We start from the raw sequence: 24,273 nt of genomic DNA on the forward strand, positions 1-24,273 counted from the left end.
GCTTAGCTGAAAAGCCTGATTCTCCTAAGAGGTCTTCAGCTGGACTCCTAAAAGCTACAGGCACTTAAGCAATCTTCACCTGGGTTTTCCACCTGCTGTTTTCCAAGAAAAAAAAATGCCCTGTGTGTGAGTTCGGTGGCTCTGCTACATGGGGCAATCCTTGATATGGGGTCAAAGTGGGGCATCTCTAATGGCGGTGGTGCTGAAAGGCGGGTTTATAGCATTGTGAAGGGCTGTGTTGGTCCAAAGTGGGATCTCAATGACTACAGACCCCCATGGAAAGTGAGCTTGGTGAGGTATGGGGTGAGCAGGCCCTACATCTCGTGCATCGCTCCATGCCTTGGCACTTTCATCCCTACAGCCTGTCAGGGGATTTGGGGAATACTGCGGAGATGGAGAAAGGAAGGAATAGAGTTTCACCTTTTATTCTTTTATCTTGACAACAATGCGTGGTGGGAAAAAAAGAAAAAGAAAAAAAAAAAAAAGAAAAAAAGAAGTTGTGAATGGCAGAATTAACAATAATATAAGCCCCCCCCCATCCCTCCTCCTTCTCCCTCCGCCGTCCATTCATGCGGCCGACAATAAACAAGGTCATTTGATTCATTCGGCCCGGGGTGTAAACAAGGTCTCACAATAAAATCCCCACCATGGCCCCCCTTTTTCTCTAAGAATAGACACCCCCTATGCCGGGGCTCCCCCCTTCCTCCACCTCTCCTGCCCCAGCAGCCCCGGAACAGCAGCCACGGGTGTCCAGCCCTGCTGCCACTTCCTCACTCTCCGTCCCAGCTCCGTGAGGCCCCGCTTCCTACATGGTGTGGGAACCTCAGCTTCCCTGGGCAACATCTGTGAGCACAGCCCCGCTTTCTCATGCCGACAACACGCTGCCCCATGGCGGGTTGCTGCTGTAGGGAGAGAGAGAGAGAAAAGGAGAGGAAAAAATACGGAGATAAATAAAAATAAACCCAACAATAAAGGGATCTGCATCCCTTCTCTGGTCCGTGGGGAGCAGGTCCCAAAAGCTTGTGATCAGCTTCCTATTTTCACAGGCTTTGCTGCTACCTGTGCGGCTGCTGGAGGAATAGCTGAGTTTGTGTGTGTGTGTGTGTGCATGTACAGGGGAAAAGTCATGGGTTGTGCAAGGCAGGAAAGATGCCTTCTCCGAAAGAGTGGTTGCCTACAGACTGCCCAGGGAGGTGGTGGAGTCACTGACCTGGAGGTGTTCAAGAACTGTAGGGATGTGGCACTGAGGACATGGTCTAGAGTGGTCACGGGCTTGACAGTGAGACTGGATGATCTTAGTGGTGATAAGATGATCTTATGGATCCCATATGTTGGGATCGAGCATGAGATGAAGAATAGGGCTGAAATAATGAGCAATGAGGGCTATGGGGTGTTTCTTGATGTGTTGCAATGCGTTCATTCCTGGGGGCTAGATGTGGGATTTAATGACCCTATGTTGTTTATGGGAGGGCTGTAATGTGGTGGGATGGTGGTGGTGGATATGTAGGGTAAGGAGCTTTGCAGTGACTCTGAGCCTGTCACAGCCCTCTGAAGGCAGACGGCTTTAATGCTTGGGGATGTGGTTTAGTGGGCATGGTGGTGATAGGTGGTTGGTTGGACTTGATGATCTTAGAGGTCTTTTCCAACTGTCGTGATTCTATGATTCTATTCTTTTTTCCTGGCTAGTTGTGTCCATGCCACAAGGTAGGCTGGGGAAGCTTGGTGACCTTTTCCATCTTATACCTTGCTAAAAATTACTGTTGTAAAGCACTGGGTGGGTGCTGAGTTAACCACCCACACACCAAGGAATGTATACCTTCCCAGCCTGTCCACTCTGCGTATCTCCCCTGCTACCTAAACAGGCTGAGATGTCACTTGTGGGTCCTACCTGTATATTTCTGCCTTTATATGAGGTTATCTTGCATGGTAAGTATTCCCTAGATGCTCCGTTTACCCTCCATTCCCTGAGCTCTTCAGGTAATGGTAGAGTACAGGAAAGGAGATCAGAGTGCCCCCCCCCGGAGGACTGAAGCTCATGCTATGGTGAAGACAGAAATTAACAGTGACTATCCTAACATACTCAGTTTTGCTTTCTGGAGCTCTGGAGTTAATCACTGGCACAGCTGGCTCAGCTTTTGCTCTTGACCACAAACATTCAGTATGTGACCCTGAGCAGCAAAGATCCTTGGGACAATCTTGAGTTTCCTTCTCAAAGACACCAGGGCAATACACCTCCAGTCTTTGTGAGTCAGTTTCCTACTTTTTTCATCTTGGTGTTCAATTTCTCTTTTCAAGTGTAAATGTACAATGTCAGAGGTTCTCTCGTGATGCTTCTGCATCATCTGATGCTCATCTTATGCAATATATCTAATATCACGACACTTCCACAATGATGTCTTATGTTTTGCAATAATAATAAAATATAATGAAAAGGAATGAGTTGTGTTTTCCTGGGGGGAGGAAAGGGGGAGGTAATTGTCAGAGATGCTCAAGCTATGGGTTATAGCAAATAATTCTAACACAAAGCCTTTTTATTTGTATTTGTATTTCAATTCAATGTTCTCAGCGCTGCAAATCTGGCTGCATTTGCACTTTTTGTGTCTGTCTGCTGGATTCCTTCATAATTTTTTGCCTGGAGAAGACAAAGAATGACTTTTTCCCCTGTATTTCCTGGGAGGGAGAGATGTCCAAAATACAGCCCTCAAAAACCTGAGCTGTGAGAATGAAGAAACTTTCAGACAAACCACTGGGATATCACTGAGTCATGGAATCACAGAATGGTTGGGATGGAAGGAACCTGAGCAATCAATGAGTCCAACCGCATGGGTTGTCATGGGTAGGTTGCCCTGCACTAGGTCAGGCTGCTCAGGGCCCAATCCAACCTGATCTCGAACACCTCCAGGTCCACACACAGCTTCTCTGGGCAGCCTGTGCCTGGGCTTCACCACCCTCTGAATAAAGAGTGTATTCCTAACATCTAACCCAGAGCTCATGCTATGCAACAGAACATGTTGAACTCAGTCAGCATCACTCTCTTGATGTTTAACATGGCAAAATTTCATCCCATCCAATGGCAGAAGATCGATAAGTGGAAGTCTTCCATAGGCTTAGCAAAGCATCTGGGCAGCATACTCAGAATAACCAGGCAGTGGAACAAGGTCCTGTCTGCTTTTCACTGAGACTTTTCTGGATTCAGTCTGGCTGTATCAGTTAAAAAGAACACACACACACACACAAAAAACAAAAACCAACCAAACTAAAAAACCCAAGTTTTGAGCTGGAAATGGCAAAAAGGACAAAACATCCATATTTTCCCCTTTGGGATCCTTTTAACTGCAGTAAGGTCAGCCCAGGTTTGATTTTTCAAGATCTGTGTCCTATATTTTCCACAGGCTCAGCATCTACGTTTGCCCTCTCAATGGGGCACGGAGAAGGGAGGGAAGTTCCCAGTCTGAAGCTGTTTGAAAGGATACATTGCGAGGATGAAGGAAAATTTCAGCTCAGTCCCTGGGAATTCTTCTCGAGCCAAGAAATTCACATTGTTGGAAAGAGTATCCCAGAGGAAGTGATTGAAATATCATTGTGTGAATCATATCTGTAAGAAAGCTGAGCTGTAGGAAACAAATATCTGCTGAACATTAGGAATAGATTAAATGATCTAAAAAGACTTTTTTTTCCCCCCTTTATTTTCATGCAGAAATGGCCTTTAGCAGCCCATATTAAATGAAGGATCTTGGTTTTGGAGATCCAGCAGGGCTGGGCTATTGTATCACATCATTTCCCACTGACTGTGCTGCACAAGGTGCTCAAGGACAAGCTGTGGGATGGGTCTCCTGATATTTAGAGATGAATGAGACACTCCAAAGGATTGCAATTAAAGTTGCATGTGGGATACTCTTATGGTGTTGGCTGAGGCTCAGTGGAGCCATGGGTGGAGATCTGGAGCGGTGGTGGCAGTGGTGGGGCCATGGGGACAGGAGATACAGGGAGGGTGAGTACAACACATGGGCTTGGGGTCATCTCTGGGGATGGCTGGTGGATGGTACAGAGTAGAAGAATGCAGTTTGGGGCAGTGAACAGTGTGATGGTGTGAATGGCTGGGTCACTGCACAATGGTGTCAGGAAAGCATAGCCATGAACTCATTTGGGATCCAGACGACAAATCTCACATAGGGCTGAGCAGGGGTTAACTCCAGGCACCCTTTCCATGATTCATCTTGCTCTGTGCTATTTACTTCTGTAATTTCTCTGTCACCCCCATCAAGATTGTTGTGTCAGGGACACCAAACACAGACAACAAAAAGGCAGTCTACTCCAAAGAGATGAACATCTCCACGTGCCCTGCATGAAACTTCTGAAATGGTCTGCACAAACCTGAAAAGGACAGATACCCTGCCAACCTTTCCTTCCATCTCAACAGGTGGAAGAATGGTAAACCCACATAAACTACTGTTTATTAGATGAAATTAACAAATATCTTATTTTTTTGGTAGGTTCTTCATTCCACAGCCTGGTCTAGTGGTTGGCAACCCTGCCTTAGTAGGGGGTTGAAACTAGATGATGTTTGAGGTCCTTTTCAACCCATTCTACAATTCAGTGTGTCTGTGATTTCTACTCTGCTCATTCCCACTCAAACAAACATTAACAGCTTAACCCATTGCCTATATTTAACTCCCCAGATCTGGCACAGATTTATACCAGCACTGGTAACAATGGCACTGAACACCTGTCTGTGACTGCATCTGCCCAGGGATTCGCTTCGTTCCATGCTGTGTGTTTAATAATTCCTGTGAACAATGGGACAAATAAACATATTTCTTACTAAGCTCTAATTCAAGCCAACGCCACGATCCAAATTGTACATGAGAGGCCTGCAGAGGCTGGTGGTTGTTTCCTAGACTTGTCCCCTCTTTCCCTCAGAAACGGTGTTGTCAGCAGCTCTGTGCTCAGAGAGGGCATTTACTGCTTGTATGTAAGGAAGGAAGAAGGAAGAATGAGCAGGAAAGGAGCAGTTGTGTGGGGCTCTGAAGGAAAGGATGATAAATACGGATCTGAGAAATGAATGACAGAGAGTCCTTCTAAGATAAGGCTAAACCTGAGCAAAAAGAGATGCAGGTAGTGCATGGCTAGGGATGGAAGAATAAAGGTACGCAGAAGTCAGTGTAGGTGGTATGTTGGTTGGGCAGAGGGAATGTAACACATTAGAGGTGTGCTGTCGAAGAAGATGGAAGCATGGAGATGGCTGCCAGTGATGTCATTGGGCAGGGAATGACTTGGAAGTCAAGGCCAGCTGTTTTTGACAGGGAGAAGTTGGTTCTCCTGGTGTTATCTCCCAGGAAAGGGCGTATGGAGAGCTGCTGAGAGCTCAGTGACCCTTTAGCCACCATGGGCTTTTTCATGTAAGGAGTAAGGACCATGTAGTAATTTAACCTTATGACTAATGTTTTTCCAAGCCATGTTAGATAGGGTTCTGGGAAAGCTGATCTGGTGCCTGATATAGTGGGTGGCAATCCTACCCACAACAGGGACATTAGAATTGATGGGTTTGGAGGTCCCCTTCAGCCCTAGTCATTCTGTCATTCTATGGTTCTATGAATCAGTGCTCAATGTCATCAGGAAGATGAGCTATGCTTCATGAGGTTGAGTGTATATATCCCCGCAGTGCAAGAGTGCCTTGCTGGCCATTTGTGGATGCATAAGAGCAGACGTCTCAGCAGGAGTTGAGGAGGAAGAATGAGAGGTTTGGTCACAAAGAAAAGGTAGAGCTTTCAGGCCTTGGATGTTTAGGTAATCCATTTGACCTCAGTGTTGTGGTCATTTCTGTTGTATCTGGAAAGGGTTCCACCATGACCAGAAGGGTTCCTGTTCACCTTGTGGGCTCACTGTGAGATTCACAGTGGTCAAGGGAATAAACTCACCTTCACTAGTATCAGCTGAACTCCAGGTTTATTAAAAACAAAAAACAAAAACAAAACAAAACAAAACAAAAATCCACCCAAAATTTGGCAAGCTGGGTCTGTCCAAAGTCTGAATGAATAGAAACTCCAAAGGAAGCACCTGCTGCTAAAGGAAATCCAGGACAAGTTTTATTATCCTTTTTCACAGGTCTATTCAGGACTACATTAGGGGTTTCCTCTTTCCTTTTCTGGTACTTCACACTCATTCACAACAAAAAAACATATTGTGCTTATGAATTATATTCCAGAGAATATAGCTGGAGATTATAAAGGCCCTGGCCAAAGAATTTTATTTTTAACCTTACTCCCCTGCGAATTAATTTCTCAAATGAAAGCTTTGCAATTGTTTGGGATTATTTTTTTTTCTCTCTTTTTCTTGGATGGGGCACAAGGGCAAATCCTGCTTGCTCTGTGTTAACAAAAAGTGCCTCTCAAGGAATGAGGAGCAAAGGAGGCAAGTGGGGCTCTCACTTGAGCTCAGCTACAAGGAACAAATGGAAAATATTAGTCTTAGCCCTCATAAACCAACAATGTGCTAGAAGGCCTCCTATGCCACAGCATATGGCACATTTCCTATTTCAAATGTACAAAAGATACATGGCAGGAAGAGAGAAAATTCCCAATGCTGCTGAAGGAGGTGCAAAGAGTTCCTTTTGGGTTTGGTACTGAGACCAATGGAGCCTGTACTGAGGTACCTGAGAGGCACCAAGGAGTTTGCTTATCAAACACAGCTGCTCAGCTTGACATCTTCCAGGCACAAAGTACATAAAGCTGAAGGGCTTGCAAACAAACCCAGTGTAACTCATAAGCCACTTGTGCACCAAAATGTTTGCTTTAGTGGGTTGCTTTGCACCTGTGCAAGATGGATGTGACCCAGTCTCCAAGCAGCCTGGGAAGGCTTTGCACTGGCAAAGGCAGCATGTAGAAGAACACCGGGCCTTCTCCATAGAAAATACACTGCCCACTGTTAGTGTGAGGAGTTTCCTGCACACCTGAAATAAGTTTCCTGCTCACCCCCCTTTCTCATTTTCTTTCTGATCTCTCATAAATTCCATTTTATGGTTTTAAATGCTCTGTTCCACCTCCTGCCTCCAAACCATCAGGTGTGCCCTGAGAGCATCTTGGCACTGCTGTCACTGCCCCTCTGGGCACTGGTTCTCATAGATTCATAGAATGGCCTGGGTTGAAAAGGACCACAATGGCCATCCACTTTCAACCCCCTGCTATGTTCAGGGTCACCAACCAGCAGCCCAGGCTGCCCAGAGCCACATCCAGCCTGGCCTTGAATGCCTGCAGGGATGGGGCATCCACAGCCTCCTTGGGCAACCTGTTCCAGTGCGTCACCACCCTCTGGGTGAAAAACTTCTTCCTAAGATCCAACCTAAACCTCCCTTGTCTCAGTTTAAAGCCATTCCCCCTTGTCCCATCTCACAGGTTGCATTTGGTAAGAACCTGCCCTGCCTGTGAGCACTATTCAACACAAGCCTTTTCTTCTCACTCCGCAGCTCCTTGTTTCTGTTGCATTGGAAATAGTAAATTAGAGCAATTAATGGTGGCATAAATCAGAATTTGTGACCAGACAAGGTCACCAAGGACCTGAGGGTTGAATCATTGCAGTAAATTACCCCAGACAGGAATTCCTTCATCTGCACTGCTAGTTTGTTTGTTTCTTAACATGATTCTGGCCCAGCTATGCTGACCCCAGGAGTGGTTTGGGTATTAGCACTGGCCAGCAACTGGCTGAGCACTTTGTGTTGTCCCCTTGCCTAAAGGGTTAGAGGACAACCTCCATGGAGGCATGGCCAAAGGGCAGGGTCTGGTATTGAACCAAGGTCATAGAGTCATAGAATCAGTTGGAAGAGACCTCAAAGATCATGTATCTCCAACTCCCCCCCCCACATTTAATACCAGCCCATACCATCCAGGGCCCCATCCAATCTGGCCTTGAACACCTCCAGGGATGGATGGGGCATCCACAGCCTCTCTGGGCAGCTGTTCCAGCACCTCATCATTCTCATAGTCAAGAACTTCCCCTGTAATGCTGCTGCTGGTCTTAGTGATTTCCAAGTGATGCCAGACACCAGGTCACACTGAGCTAAGGCACAACATGACTCGCTGCCTGGCACAGCATGGTACAGCACATGAAGCCCATAAAACCCTCACTGCAGGACAGTATCAGAGCACTTATATACAGATGGGAGGATTTTTCATTTTCCTTTTGATTTTCTCAATGTCCTTGTTTGCCTTGTTAGATGACAAGAACACTTTCACATGTCACTTAATACCTTGTAATATTAATACCGAATAGCTGAATATAGAGTTCATTTTCTTTATTGATGAGCTGTATTACTCCTACCGTTAGACAGCTACACTGTTTTAGAGAGTAATATGAAATTTAAGAGCTAAAGCCACTGACAAATTTGCATCTCGTGCATCCAAGCTGAGGAATAGCTTAAAATCTTGGTTATTTTCTGACCTGTTGCCTTGTAATTGTATCTCTATTTGCAGACAGTTCTCAATATCATAGATATTCCAAGGCTATACATATAGGATATCTATCTATCTACAGGATAGATATGGTACGGGACTCAAAGGGGAGGTATGTGCCCATGGAACAGCACTGTAAATCCAAGTGACAGTAACCAACTATGTTAAGTGAGGTTGTCCATTAATATGGAGCTGAATTCCACCCACAGATCCCACTACCCTCCATCCCTCTGCCCACATTCACAAGAGGTATGTGATGGTATGGAGCTGCTTTGCAACCTTCTTGCACTGCTTCTCTTTTTCCTGTCCACTCTTAACTCTTATAGGTCAGTGACAGAGTTTGCATGAAGGGAAAATAAAGGACAGAGGAGATTTTTGTTTTATACCAGATAGGCTTAGTGTAACATCGTATTATTTCTAGAACAGGAAAGACAGAACAGAACAGCTGGCTTGACAAGCACAAAGCTTTGTATGCCAGAGGGAAACTGAAACCCATGTGCCTCAATCTGACCATGTGCCCATAAGCCCTCCTGCAATAGAGTTTTGTTGTCAGTCCAAGCAAAGCAGCAGAGTGTGAGCATCAGGGAAAGGTGCCCTGATAGCAGAGCCCAGCTCTTCATGCTGCCTGGCCCTGTGGTGCTGTGCCAAAGGAGCTTCAGTGTCTTCATGGCACACAAGTCACCCACAGGGCAAGTGTCCGGATGTGGAGCTATTGTGTGGAGGGCAGGGTGTGCCTCCTCCGGCTGTGCTTTCAAAGAAAACAATGGTTCTGGCTCCCAGGCACTGCAGCTCATGGGAATCGTGGGCTGTGCATCCCCACCATGTCTGCGGGCAGCAGGATCAACTCATGCCTTTGTGTTGGCAATGGGCTTGCTCCAGGCTGCTGGCTGTGCAAAGAGTACCTTGAGACTTGTTGTCCTGCCAAAGCATGGCAAAAACAACTTGGATGCCTTCAAAAGCTATACATGATATTTTAGTGCTACCTCTGGTCAGGTATTGAGTGTTGGAGGCCACCTCCTCTGACCAGCTTTATTGGGATAACGTCCATCCTCATTCACATCTCCACTCATATCAGGATTTGAGCTGCTCTACTGAGATGGGCACAATAATTCCAAAGGAATATCCTTTGTGAGTGAGCAGTGGAGACAGAGGCTAAAGGGAATGAGCTGTAACCCCAAGTGGTGCTTCACAACTTTCCATACTACAGAGCACATTCTCTTCTCCACAGAGATTTCAGCCATTTAAGGAGAGCTCATCATTGCCTTTGAAAGCTAAGGATGAATTAGGCTGTATCCCTTCTGTCCTCACTGACTGGTGGCTATCCAAAATGCTGCTAGAGTGCAACAGCTGAGTCTTCCCTACTTAACTCTGGAAACCACAACCTGATGGAGCAGCTCCAGGTGTAGCTTGTTGGGGTTTGTGGAGGGGCTGGCAAATGGCTGAAGCCCTTATGAAGTAGAGGAGCTGGGCAACACTAATGGAGACTCTACTCTTTTAATTTGTAGTTGCTTTTCTTGTGAGGGATAGGTCTGTATCCTGTGCTTGTTTAGTGAGATTTTAATATTATCTGATTTTCCTGGTGCTGTCTCCCCTGAGGAGCTCAGAGAACAACCTGGTGAGTACTGTATGTCATCATGGAGCCAAATGACCATGACCAAGGTCAAGGAAGGGGGAAGAGGTTCCCACTATTTTCTGTTTTGCTTCTGGAATTGAATTCAGATCAAGGAGGTGAATTTGGGGACAAGCAAAATGAGTTCAGCAGCTGTGCCATTGAAAGGCAGGGACCATAAATGGCAGGAGGAAGGGAAACCCAGTAAACAGTGTTCAGGACTCAGCTGAGCGTTGCCTCTGAACTACAAAGACCTACGAGAAAGTGGTGTCGAACACCCAGCTCCCGCTCTGACCCCTGGTGAGGGGAAATGAATCAATGTTGGGAAAATCTGGAAAGCAGGATGAGATTATCTACAATATAAAAGCAACTGGGAGAGATGGATTGGGATATTTGTGTATTGAGACTCCTTCCATGTCCTTTATAGGGGGGCAGGGTGCTATTGTACCTATTGTGGCAGATCTTTATCGGCCCTGTTTATCACGGTGGGTGCAGGGAATGTCAGATTGCTGAATGTCAGGTTGTTGACTGTTTTCATAACAGGAAGCTGCCTGCTGTCTTGCTGTGTTAAGGAACTCCCTCATGCACAATATTTTCCAAAACAAGAAAAAAATAATAATCTAAACACTCTGCTGTGGTTGGGTGACGGCACGGCTTCAAGTTTCTATTGTTCCTTGTAAGGCAAAATCCTGTATAGACAAATGCACTTGATACACATATGCCTGTTATTTCTTTTGTCTAAAGATACAGGAAATATGGCTGTTGTTTAGCCAAGATGAAATATTTCCCAACACTAAAACTTAATCTTGACTCTTTTTTTTGGTACTTGGGAGCCTGGAGAGCTGCCATGCTTGGATGCAGGTGGGACGTGGGAGAGAGCAGTGCAGGCGTTGGTTACTCATTGCAATGCAGAGTGCTGCAGGACCCAGCTCTGAAGTGCCTTCATCCTTGTGAGCTGAAGTTAAGCATCCGGCTTCCCCCTGGCACCGCAGAGAGCGGATGGCTAATTCCCATTTCCTACCAGAAAACTGTGGCTGCCTCTCCTCACTGGGGAGCCAAGGTTTGTCCACGCTGTGAAATAAGTTACCTGAATACCTAATGCAGGGGATGCTCTTTGCGACATGAGACATGTGGCAATGGGTAAACTTGGGCACCAAGTGTTGACATTTGGGTGAGAGGAGATCTTAGGTTCCTCTGTTCAGAGTCTTGAATTTGTTGCTTGTTGTAGGCACCTCAGCCATTCATTAGATAAATGCACTAATGAATCTCCTGCATACGTAACACCCAAGTGGCAGTCACTCTGATGGTCCAGAAGACATGCAAATGTTGTGTGTGAAGTAAAGAGTCTGTGAGCACAGTCTCTGATCACTCCAAGATATGTTGTGCCTTAGTGCAATTAAGAGAAGTTGTTCTGAATTACCCCTAGGATGAAGATTCTGAACCTGAGTCTTCCCTCATCCTTCTGTCTGCTTTCATTGATGGAAAGAGGCAAGAAAAAGGTTCTTATTCTGGGAGAGTGAAATAATTCAAAGGGTGATGGAGCTGACCAAAACCTGGGACATGGGGAGAACATTCCCAAAGCGTTTCTTTTCAGACATCACATTGTAGCACGATGAAACAGTGACAGCATGTTTTCAAAGCTGATCAGAGCACAGCTTTGGGTCCCCATAATTTGGTCCACAAGATACATGCCTTCCCATGAGATCCCACAAGGATGCCTCTCATGGGCATGTGGCATCAGGCCGCTGCCTGGGCTGTGGGATAATGGCACAGACAGAAAGCAAGTGACAGTGAATTAGCAATGAATTCGGAATGGGATTCCTTAAAATTCCCCCACTATTGCAGGGTATCAGAGCTAATGTTATACAAGGTGCTTTCTGTATTTATATATAACCCTTGTGGTCAGCATGTTTGTGTTTCAGCCTCCACAAAACCCCACTCTCCTTATCTGTAGATAAGGAGCCAAAGCAGGGACAGATTCCTTAAAGCTCCACAAATCCTGTAAGACATTAGGCTGATGGAAGCAGAGACCTCAGGGCTTCTACTTTCAGCTCTTTGAAAGGGTAGATAATAGCAGGGCAAGGGGAAATGTTTTCAAGTTGAAGGAGGGAAGATTTAGGTTGGATATCAGGGGGAAGTTCTTTACAGAGAGAGTAGCGAGGTGCTGGAACAGCTGCCCAGAGAGGCTGTGGATGCCCCGTCCATCCCTGGAGGTGTTCAAGGCCAGGTTGGATGGGGCCCTGGGCAGCCTGGGCTGGTATCAATGTGGAGGTTGGTGGCCCTGCCTGTGGTGGGGGGGATTGGAGCTTTGTGACCCTTGAGGTCCCTTCCAACCCAGGCCATTCTGTGATTCTATGATACTTTAGTTCTTGAGCAGCTGCATCTGTAGTGCTGGGGCACAGATGCTGGGAGCTGACTATCTGTGGTGCTAAACAATTTGCTTCTGGCAATCAGAAATTGAGCAAAGTTGAGCTTTGTCCTGTAGTAGGGCAGGGCCAAGGGCTCCCTTCCATCTCATCTATTATTATTATTATTATTGTTATTAATTATTATTATTATTATTGTTATTGTTATTATTATTATTTAAGTGCTGAGCTAAGAAGTAGCGACACTGGCTCTGGCTTTGAATTTTAGCTTTTAAAAGAAATAGGACATACTCATATTTCTCATACAGTCAGCAGAGGGCGTCAAATGCACGCGTGTCTCATAACAGCACGGAGCTGGAACAGCAAATCCATTAATAAATGGCCAACTATTCCTCTGAGTGTGGCCGATGCTTCCCCGCCAATTGTGCACTTGTCCCAGGTTTCCTTCCCTGCTCGGCCGTGTGCTGTTCCATACATTAGAGGCAGACCGAATTGTTCACCCCACGGCCCCTGCAGACAGGATACGAGTCCAGTGCCAGGTGTTGAATTATTTTCCTGTGTGGTGGTATAGTGCATGGGAATTGTTGATAACACTAACAATACAGCAAAGGAAAAGTGGGAGAGGAGGAGGACAATTAAGCAGCCTTTGAAAGCCCAGGGGACACGTAAAATACCCTCCCTCTATTCATGTGTCACCAAGTCCAAGTTCTTAGGCACAGAAATGTTCCTGTAGTTGCTAGGTGAATCTTTCATACAGCCTGAAAGATGTCAGCATGCCCTGGGCAGTCCTGTGGTAACATCCACTCCATTGGATTAGTGAAGTTAAGTCAGATTTATCCCAGGAAGCTGTTAGCTGTAGGGACCTGCAATGTTTTAGGTTAGGAGAGAACTTTAAAGACCATCCAGCTCCAAACCCTGCCATGGACAGGGAAACCTCCCACTAGACCAGGCTGCCCAAAGCCCCATCTGGCCTGTCCTTTGCATACGTTGGTGTAGCACTCACAGTAATAAGGTGTACCTGCTTTTCAGGAACTGAAAGTGCTATCAGAATACATGGAATGGCTAAGGACTATTGGCTATGGGTGCAAGGAACTTGTCATCACCTCAGATGCTATTAAGTGGCAGCAACCTGAAAGTCTTTCCACATAGTATTAAGGGTCAATTTATACAAGAATAAGGATTCAGGGACCTTTCTCCTGGGATTCAAAGCCCTTCAGGGCACAGGGTGAGCCCTTAGGTATTTACAAGCCTTGTGGAGCTGCCTCATCCACCAGCCCAGGAGCTTCTGCACTGCCCAAGGAGTCACCATGTCCTCACGTGATGAGACACCTCAAGCTCATTGCTGTGATGACACCCTCCTGTTGTCCAGTATGTGAATCCCAGCACAGATCATCAGCACTTCTGACTTTGCCAGCATTTGGCATTGGCCCAGCAGAAGTGACACCAATTATTTGTGTCAGCTCCCCTCTGAAAGCAGGAGATATATGAAATCTAAACCTGAGACAATCCATCATGGTGTGCTGTGGGATTTAGGACCTGTCACCCTGATGGGGTATTGACTGAGCATAGCTTCTTCCAGGACAGAGAGGTTGAGGAGAGCATTATATCACCCCCAGCAAGGCATTGCAGGTTGAAACTGAAAAATGAGCCTCAAAGTCTCTTAACTTGGGTAAATGGTCCAACGAGAGCAACTGAAGTGAAACCAGGCACCTCCTGGTTTAGGGTTATTGGAGGAGTTTTAATAACCTTTATGTGATTAAATATCAAATGTTTGTTTTAAAGCAAGCTGTGGCCAAGCCTTATATTTCTGTTTGTGTTTATCATCAATCATCAGTTTATCAGCCCTGTATGTCAAAACCTTTTCACCAGGTGGGAATGGTGACTTGTTGCTTTGTTCAATGCCATTGGAGTTTCCAAGTTGTAATGAGCCCTTTCCTTTGCTCTTTCTTCATGACCTTGTGCTGGGATGGTCTGGGCTTAAGATCTGTATCTGTCAGCCATAGATCTAGAAATCTGTGCCAGGGACCTCTGGTTTTTTCCTTCCATTAGAAATGTTCCATCCTCAATACAAAGCGATTCCCAGGTAACTCAACTCCTAACCTCAGCAGCACCTATTTTTCACCCCACCCAGACTCTAAGAAACTGTAATTAAGGAGCCTGGGTACTGCTAGGTAGAAACATTCCCCTCGCAATTGCTCTAGGTGACGAATGAGTGCTCCTACATCCGCATTCATGCATTAAAACTATTGATGGAAAGAATAAAATAAGCACATGGAAAAAGCATTGAAGAGTCAGATCAGGAGGTATGCTTACAGGGCAGGTTAAAAGTGCATTTTCCCACTATTCAGAATATTTATTCTGATTGTTTTATTATTGTCCCTTGCTAAACAGCCAGGAATAGATGCTCCGCTCATGGATGAGAACAGTAACACAGTAACACAACTTCTAAGCTCTCCATTTCTTCAGCCACGTAACTGCACATTTTGAGCCTCCTCCTGCCAAAATGGCAAGTTCTACCTTGGTGTGGTGGTTTTGGGATGCTTCATGTCCAGAGACTTATGGGATATCCTACCCTGTAAGGGAGCCAAGGGTTCTGGGTTTCTCAATCAGGCAACTTCAAATATTGCCCTAGATCCCAGTGCTGGCCAGAGCACCCCAACTGCACTGCTACATTCTGCTCTGGGATCCCAGCACAAGAAGGACATGGACCTGTTGGAGTGGGTCCAAAGAAGACCAAAAGGACTCTCAGAGTGTGGAAGCTCTTCTCTTATGGACGTGGGCTGAGAACTGGGGTTGTTCAATGAGGAGAAGCCTCTGGGTTGGGCGTCATTGTGGCCTTTCAGTACCTAAAGCAGCCTAAAGGGAAACCCTAAAGGGATCTAGTCTGATTGGAGGTGATCCTGCACACTGTTGGTGTTGGGATTGGGTGGTTTTTAAGATCCCAAGCACAGGAAATTTCCCCAAAGTGCAGATGATCCCATTACCACAGTACATCCCAGCACCAACCAACTAATCATTGCTGTACCAGATGGGATGAAAGTCAGGGCTTTGGCAGAATTTCTAGTTTCATTGGATTTCCCTGGAATCTTCATTATTTTCAAGTGAAAATAAACCCTTTGACCTGTGAAAATGCTGTAGAGACGACTATCAGCAGAATCATTCATTCATGGTGGAAAGGTGTATAGGATATATTTAATAAAGAGGGGAGTATTTTTCTTCTTTGTCTTTTGCCTCAATTACTGCATCTCTGTGTTGGGAGAGCAGAATTAAATCCTCATTAAAGGCTGTGAAAAAAAATAGTGAGACTGAGAGGCCAGGAACAGATACATATTATTGCAGCTTTCATAGATCATATGAGCGCTGTGCTGACATAATAAATAATCCACCCAAAGTTTTTAAAGGTAAAAAACAGCAAATCATTAATAATGGCTCTGGCACCATATATCAAACTGAAGCCTTCCTCTTACAGCTGATCCCCAGCTACTCCCAGCTGCCCTTTAGCATTGCTCTGTACGTTTCTTCCTCCCTTTCCATTTCTCTTTCCTGCTACCATATTTCTGTGCTCCATCCATGAGCTTTTGTTTCTCCAGTCCACTGAATGTAGGCATGGATCACCTATGAAAATACACTCTGAACTGTTGAAACCCTTTTGCTCAGGAGGTTAAAACCTGCCCCTACAAATAAACCCTGGCAGAAACTCTTAGAATCAGGGTAGAATACAGAAATCATAGAATAATAGAATGGCTTGAGTTGGAAGGGACCTCAAGGATCTCCAGGTTTCAACCCCCTTGCCACTGGCAGGGTGTCCAACTGCTAGAATGAATGGAACGGTGGACTCATTTCTGGTGTATGTTATTGTGTGTCACAGAGGAGCATTTCACTCTGTGATTTCCAGTTGTTTAATCCACATAGCCACATTATTATCTCAGTCTGCCTCTCATTGTGTCTGTGCCAGAGGTCCTGCATCCTCCCAGTCAGTCCTGAATGAATGTCTCAGAGACCAAGAGGCACTGAAATCAAATCTTTCCTGTATCATGAGCAGGTTTCCACTGTGTTGCGATGAGAAGTGTGATTTGTGCACATGGCACCAACCTAAGGCAAACCCATTCATCTCTGATACATGCCACTGCAGCTTTTGGGCTGAGCAACAGCTCAGGCTCAAAGTGAAACGGGAAGGCTGTAAATGCATTTGGACAAAAGGCAATAATGAAAAGTTGCTGGAACTCTCAAAGGAGCTAAGCTGCAGAGATGTGCTTAGCATTGAGGTGACACATCCTTCCAGGTGTAAAGGAAGAGAAATTTGTTGCTCTGTCCTTACTCTGTGTGTGCATGGATGGGTGATTCTAGCAGGGTAGAATTATGGGTTTCCAAAGGCACTGCTGAGTTCAAGTTCAGCACCAACCAGCCTTTCATGCAACACTCTTCCTCATCAAACTGAAACTTCAGTTTCCTTTGCAGGTTCCCTTCTGCTTACCTCTTTGCTGTCTCATTGCCAAAAGTAAGTTGGATCCACCGAGTGGACTTGTGGTAATTTCTGTGGTCATCTGAGAAGGTCGTGAAAAATTTGAACAAGATATCTGTACTTCTGAAAGGTATCAAAAAGTCTGGAGCAGATATTGCATCAACTATCCATTCTACCTGCCGCCTGCTAGCATTTAACGAGCTCATTTCTTGGGCAGTGAATTTTTAATACCCAAATGATAACATCCTCCTTGGAAGCTGTTTTACAACTTCACCAGTTTCCATTTTTCCTCCAGTATTTGAGATATATTTCTCCTTCCATTTTTCATCCTGATATTTCTAAACCCATCCCACAACACTTGAGCATCCCCCTCTACATTAACACTGATATAATATGCAGCCTGAGCCCATACAATTCTACAGTAGGAGTCAGCAGAGTTGGAAAGGTACAAAGAATTGGGTACTTCAATGACTGTTATTGACTCATCAGTAAGTCTAGAAATCTCTTGGTCTCAGATAGGACAGTAACAACATAAATGATTGAAAACCACTGGTTACAACAAAATTTAAATGCTTGCTTGAATACCTAAGAGCTATTTTGTTTTTCTTTTTTTCTTCTTTTAATTTTTTGGCATTTTCTCATTTAAAAGCTCACCTTTTGCTTGTGAGCTTTCCCCCAGTGCATTTCACATCTGATCTTCCAAACGCTTGATTTGCAGCCTTCTATCTCTGGATGCACCAGTTGCTTTTTATTTCCAAGTTCCCACTGGTCCAGTCTCTGTAATATATCAATTTCTCTGTTTCTGGACATGTTTGGAACTGCCTAAATCTTGACAGTGATGAGCAGTGAGGAGCTTACTCATGTCCAAGCCCTGTTGGGATTCACCTGCTGAGCATGTCCTTACCTGCTTAGATCTGGGGATTGATTCAATGGGTGTTTTCAGATGCTGCCAACTTGTTCCTTACACAAATCGCAGCTGTAAGTGGAAATAACTTCTTGCCTATCTCACAGTTAGACCCTCTGTACTAATTCTCAGAGGGTTCTCATTCAAATAACTTCATATGGATCTTAAGTAAATATTTCCCACATTATAGGAAAAAAAGCATGCATACTTTGATACCTCTTGCAGTTTCTCTTCCATTTAAGCTACCCAATGGTGTACACCAACAGTTAGGGTTAGGAGCTTGGTCTTTTTCAGCCTTTGTGATTCTAAGCACACTGCTTTGAATGACCAAGTTTTACTCTGTCCCTGTGATACGCTCTGCAAAACAAAACATCTTCCTGAAGAGAGATCTGACAGCAGGCCACTCTAGATCACAGCCCCTGCTGATATCTCTGAGCGAAAGGCCACTGTGGGACTTGAACAACTGTTTCTATGTGTACTTTTGCTGACTGTACATGGCATGACCTGTTGTCATAACACTGAGCAAACCAAGGCCAGCAAGTATGATAGCTGGAAAAGTACCAGCTCTGAATTTCTCAGTGTAACCAAGATGTAGGGGATAGTGTATGATCAGCAGCAGACAGATGCCTACAAAGTTAGTTAGCCAGCCATAAATGCTAAGGAAAGATTAGTGGTTTAAGCAACTTCCTTAAATTGGCTGGGAAGGCAGCGTGGTTAATTAAAAGTTCCTCTCTGGGTTTGTACAACCCATGTTGGTGGAGGGTGGGGCTTCCTCTCTTTCTGCAGCAGACCCATGTAAAACAGTAAGATGCTCTTACAAGACCCAGGTCATGGTCTTATCTCTTGTAACCCTGAGGATCATAGCTCTGTAAAATGCCCCTCCAACTTAGTGTCATATGCAAATGTAATTAATATGATTGATTTCTAAATCTTATTAATGACTTTAATACCAATTCCTCCCTTTCATTTGTACTTCACTGTGGTCCTTGTGGGGCCCTTCCGACTTGGGACATTCTATGCTTCTATGACTTTCAGCAAGTTAACAAGTTCTGACATTGCAACAACAACAACAACAATGAAACAACAAACAACAAGTGGAATTATCTGAAACACTCCTGATTTGGAAAAGAGACCCTGAAACAGCTGCACTTGCTCACACATCCAGAGCCCTACATAGGGATGCTTTGCTCCTCTTTTTGCTGGGGATCATAGGACAATTTCCCATCACTTTTCAGATCTGCCACCCTGACTGCAAGAGGGGAGATGGGTTCCTGTCATCGTTCTGGGAATAGGGCAGTCTCTGCCAGGATCAGCAGACAGGAAGAGATATGGGGAAGTTTTTCCCCAACTCCTGCCCTTCCTCTCCAGCACTCCCACATGCGGAGTCAACCCAGGATGCAGCCAGAGATGCACAATCCTCTTTCGTTGCTCAAGGGATGTCACAGGAAGGTGAAATCTGATGAGATTAGTGGAGGTACTTCACCATGACTGGCTGACAACTCCAAAAGACATCTGATGTAACCAAATCCTTGCAGTTCAGCGTAGGCAACAGCTGTGGGAGGTAGCAAAGATCTTGCAGAGTGCATGCATTCTCTCTCCCTCCCGGCACATGTTGCTGTTTGGGACTGACTTTGCCAGGAATTATTGTCCTCACTGGCCTGGCATCTTCCATGTAGTCTCTGTATTTATTAAATGCATCACCAGAGCAGTGACTTGGGAAACTGAGTTGTACCATGATTAGCTCCTTTGCTTTGGTCTTGTGCTTCTGGAATGTGATTCTCAGATGTGCAATGAGGTACAGTGCTTGCACCCCTGATGCAAGCATTAGGCCTCTGTCCCCAGGGAACTCCCAACAGTCCTTCAATTTTTACTCCTTGGTTTGCTGGGATGCCAAGAAAAATGCAGCATTCTAGGAGTGATGAGCATCTGTTTTTGCATTTCACTGTGGGCCAAGGTGAAATACTGGGCATGAGGTAAAGACTTCTGCCATAATCACAGGACCATGAAGGTTGGAAAAGACCTCTATGATCATCCAGTCCAACTCAAGCCCACAACCACCATGCCCACTGTGTCTCTCAGTGTCACATCTCTGTGGTTCTTGAACCCCTCCACAGACAGTGATGCCACCACCTCCCTTGGCTGCTGTACTAATGCATCACTGCTCCTTCTGAGGAGAAATTTTGCTAATGTCCAGCCTGAAAAAAATGTTAAAATATATAATCTTGGCTATTTGGAAGAGTAGGGAATGTTTAATGAACACCAAGCTCCTCTTTCTTCAGATCAGTATAGATTTTAATGTAGAATCCCTGCTATTTGATCTCCTCTGTCCCAGCTCTGCATGTATAACACCACCACCAAGAGAAAGGGAATCCCCACACCAATGCTGAGGCCTAGAATCGGTGAGTGATAGAGCCTACATACACGGATTCCCACATTGGACTATGCCTGATATAAATGTTTGGTGAATTATGTGTCTGACACATGGAAACACAGCAAGGGAGAGACTGCAGTTGATAGATATAGCCTAAAAAATTATTCTTCAAATGTTTTAAAGAATTTTTGCATGTTCCAGAGTCTTACCTATGTATCTGTGATCTGTGAAGCTTAACATGGAATCAGTCCTGAGTGGCTGAGGCTTGCTCTGTCATGAGCAAGAGAGGCTCTGCTTCAAGACAGCATTACAGTGGGAAATGAAAAGATATTGAGTCTTGGTGCCAGAGATGTAAGTCTTTGTACCTGCATACAGAGAATCAGATGTGCCAAAAACAGAGACAGAGCAGCCAGTTCTGTAAGGCAGTCCTGCCACCAGGGACCATGGGGAGCTCCCGGAGCAGGGACTGCTAAAGGTGGGTTTCTGTGCTGCAAGAGACTAATTAGGCATCAAGGCAAAGCATTTCCATCCGCTTAGGAAGCACTGTCCTGACCTTGCTGCTACGCCTACTCCCTCTCTGTCACAGGACTGAAAGAGCTTTGTTCAGCTCTTTTAAAACTGGAAAAGGAGCCCAAGCACCATCCTTTATGCAAGAGCTGAAAGGTTAATACATGTCACTTTTGTTGGCTTGGACGCTGCAATAGGCTCAGGAGGAACAAGCCCTTTTTAGTGAGGAAGAAGCAACACAAGCCTGTCACAGCCTGCCCTTTCAACCCTCACAGTTCAACCCCATTTTCACACCACTGAGTTCAGAATACGTCCATAATTCTCTGCAGCAAATAAAAAATGCAACACAATGCAAAGTGATGCAACGCGAAGTGATATAATGCAGTGCAGGATGCTGTTAGATAGGGGTTTTGCTGGGGATTGCATGGATAAGCAAGCACCAAGCCCCTGAAATTAGAAAGGTCAGCCAAGGTGCTTCCTGTTGAAGCTCACAAGCCCTGGTGCTCAGCTCAGAAGGCAGGGAGGTAAAATTAGAAGTGGCTGACACAGGAACAGGGGCTATGGCTTGGGGGCATGGGAAAATAGGCATCACCAGCAATTCTGAATATGTGTTAGAGGATCATCACAAAAAGTGTTAACCCTTCTGCCTCAGATGCAAGGCTTGAGGTATCTACAATCCCTCTTTAAATAACCCCTCTCTTTCACTCATTTATAGAGGATAAGTACAGATCTAACTACAGACAACCAAATAATAGAGACTCAAATAGTAAGAGAATCACCAGCCCTGTTTCTTCCTAGAAAGACTGCATTAGGGGGACAAAGCTCAGTAGGTATCTTGGTGTCTGGCACTTTCCTGTGATATGAAAGACTGAGTAATTCACTTGTTAGTAGCTCAGAACTTGAGGCCCCTACTTTGATGAGTATGTCTGGCATCTCTAGGACTATATATTCACCAAAAGTGGAAGAGCTACAACAGAAGAGATGAAGAGACAGTTCACAACTCCAAACAGCCTCTATTTGTTGCTAACCTTTCAAGATAATGTTCTCCATCTGTTTGTCTCTCATGTACCCAAAGCATCTAACTTGCAGGAGGGCAAATTGCAGGCACTGACTGCTTTCAGGGATGCAGCGTGTGGTCATATGCAACATCCTCTGCAAAGATTTAAACCAATGTAGTCTTAATCTCATATTCTAACTACAGACAGTTCCTTCAGCCTCCAAGAGGAGGTTCAGGTCTTCAATGACCCGAAGAACTAATGGGTCTAATGGACTTAGCACTAATCATAGAATCATAGAGTGGCTTGAGTTGGAAAAGACCTCGAGGATCATCAAGTTCCAACCCCCCTGCTTAATGCAGGGCCACCAACTTCCACATTTAATACCAGACAAGGCTGTCTAGGGCCTCATCCAACCTGGCCTTGAACACCTCCAGGGGTGGATGGAGCATCCACAGCCTCTCTGGGCAGCTGTTCCAGCATTTCACCACTCTCAAAAATATTTTTTCAAAGATTTTTCAAGATTTGTCTTGAAAAAAAACAAGCAAAAAAATCAATGTGCATCAAGAAGTGTTTTGTCTGGCGGGTAAAATAAAAACCATGAAGAAAAAGAATCTAAAGACAGAGACACACAGCAAAACGAGCTGTACAGCTCTGCACACAGCTATGCAAGTCTCACATTGCCTCTCTGCCTTCCTCCTCCTGCTGAAAGCCGGCAGCTGTAATCCCCTCCAGGTGCTAGGTTTATCTCTCCAGCCAGTATAAACGTGACAGCTCTGGAGCTGGCTGCCAGCACGTGTTCCTGTGCTGCAAGAGGCAGAAGGGAGCTGCAAGACTGAACATGAGAGTGAGTCACAGCAGCCAAGGGGAAACGTCAACTTTGGAAGCTGGCGAGAGATGTAATTGCAAGGGATCCTTTACGGCTGCATGCCTTGTTCATGGGCAAACCTGGGAGATACTGGCAGTGAAAAGAAACACCTCCTTCAGTAACATCAGCCTCCTGGACTGATACCAAGCTGCTCTCCAGGTGTTTGGTTTAGTTTCTTTCTCCCCGCTGGTGATGTCCGAGACGCCCACGAGTGGGGAAGCCGCTGACTCAACACGGATAGGGCGTGATGTTGACTGTGCACAAGCAGCTTTAGAATGAGCAAAGTCAACAGGCTGGAGGAGAAACCATGGGAAAGGCTTGGCCTCTCGCTAACCCATGCGGTTGCAGCAATGGATTTTAGCAATAGTGCTAACAGAGTGATCTTGGAGCCAATAAACTTTTAATGCTTCCATGGGATGACCCTGCAAGCCAACACTTGGAGCATTTTAAGATACTTTGGTTCAGTTGTGTTGGGATCAGCTCTTCCCACACTAGACATCTCCATCTGAGCATCTTGTGTATGTCTCATGCCAGGACCAGAGCTATGACTATCTGCCTTAGTGTCCTTCTGAACCCCACAAGAACTTATGCATCAGAGAGCAGACATTCAGCCTGGAGAAAAGGAGGCTCAGGGGAGACCTTATTGATCTCTATAACTTCCTGAAGGGAGGTTGTAGTGAGCTGGGGGTTGGCCTCTTCTCTCATGTAATTGATGACAGAACTAGAGGGCATGGTTTTAAGCTGTGCCAGGGGAGACTCAGGCTGGACATTAGGAAGTACTACTTCTCGGAAAGGGTAGTCAGGCATTGGAATGCACTGCCCAGGGAGGTGGTGGAGTCACCGACCATGGGAGTGTTCAAGAAACGCTTGGATGTGGTGTTGATGAATATGATTTAGCTGGGAAGTATTGGGAATGGTTGGACTAGATGATCTTCTGGGTCTTTTCCAACCTTGATAATTCTGTGATTCTGTGATTTCACTTTCCTGCCTATGAAACCAGAATGACTCTGCACATGGCACAGCACCTTCCAGCCACTGTCAATGGGGACAGAAATTTTGGGGTAGCAACTATCCTCCTTCAGGGACTGCCAAGGACTGAGTAATGAGCTGCTCCAGTGCCAGTGTTAGGATTCTGTTGTTGAAGAGCTTCACCTAGATATATGACAGTCCCATGTTGATCTCTCATTCACGCTGGCAGATCCTACTTCTTTGCATTGCTTGGAGAACCCAGCAGGGCCAAACACCCACCCTTTGTGTTGGTGTCTTTTCCTCCATTGTATGTCAGCAGATAGAACTGCATTACCTGTATTTCTCTCTCTAGTTATCTGAAACCCTAATTCTTAAATTGATCTTTGAAAATCTTAGAAATCTGTGTTACAGATTCATGATATTGATGTCATGGGACAAGCCTATAGAAGGAAAAAATTGCCCTAGAGCATCCTAATAGTATCTTAAATAGCATCCTATATGGAGCTTTGATGGCATAGAGGCTACACAACTGGCATTGGGAGCAGGTATGATGTTCAGCATGTATTTTAGGTGTGACAGGTCAGCTTGTCAGCCTCAATCACCGTGCTCTACTGAGAGACTAGATATAGCATGAGTCAGAATATATGCTGCGTCAGAGGAGAATAAGGTTCCATGTTCCTGTACTTCAAAGCCAACAAGTGTTTTAACACTGAGCTTCAAACCTGCACTTCAGTCCCTTGAGGTAGGATTTGTCTCACACAATTTTAAGGGCAGATCA

This window comes from Coturnix japonica, chromosome 3 (assembly GCF_054131305.1).
Source record: "Coturnix japonica strain WE chromosome 3, WE-NBRP24, whole genome shotgun sequence".
NCBI classification, from domain to species: Eukaryota; Metazoa; Chordata; class Aves; order Galliformes; family Phasianidae; genus Coturnix; species Coturnix japonica.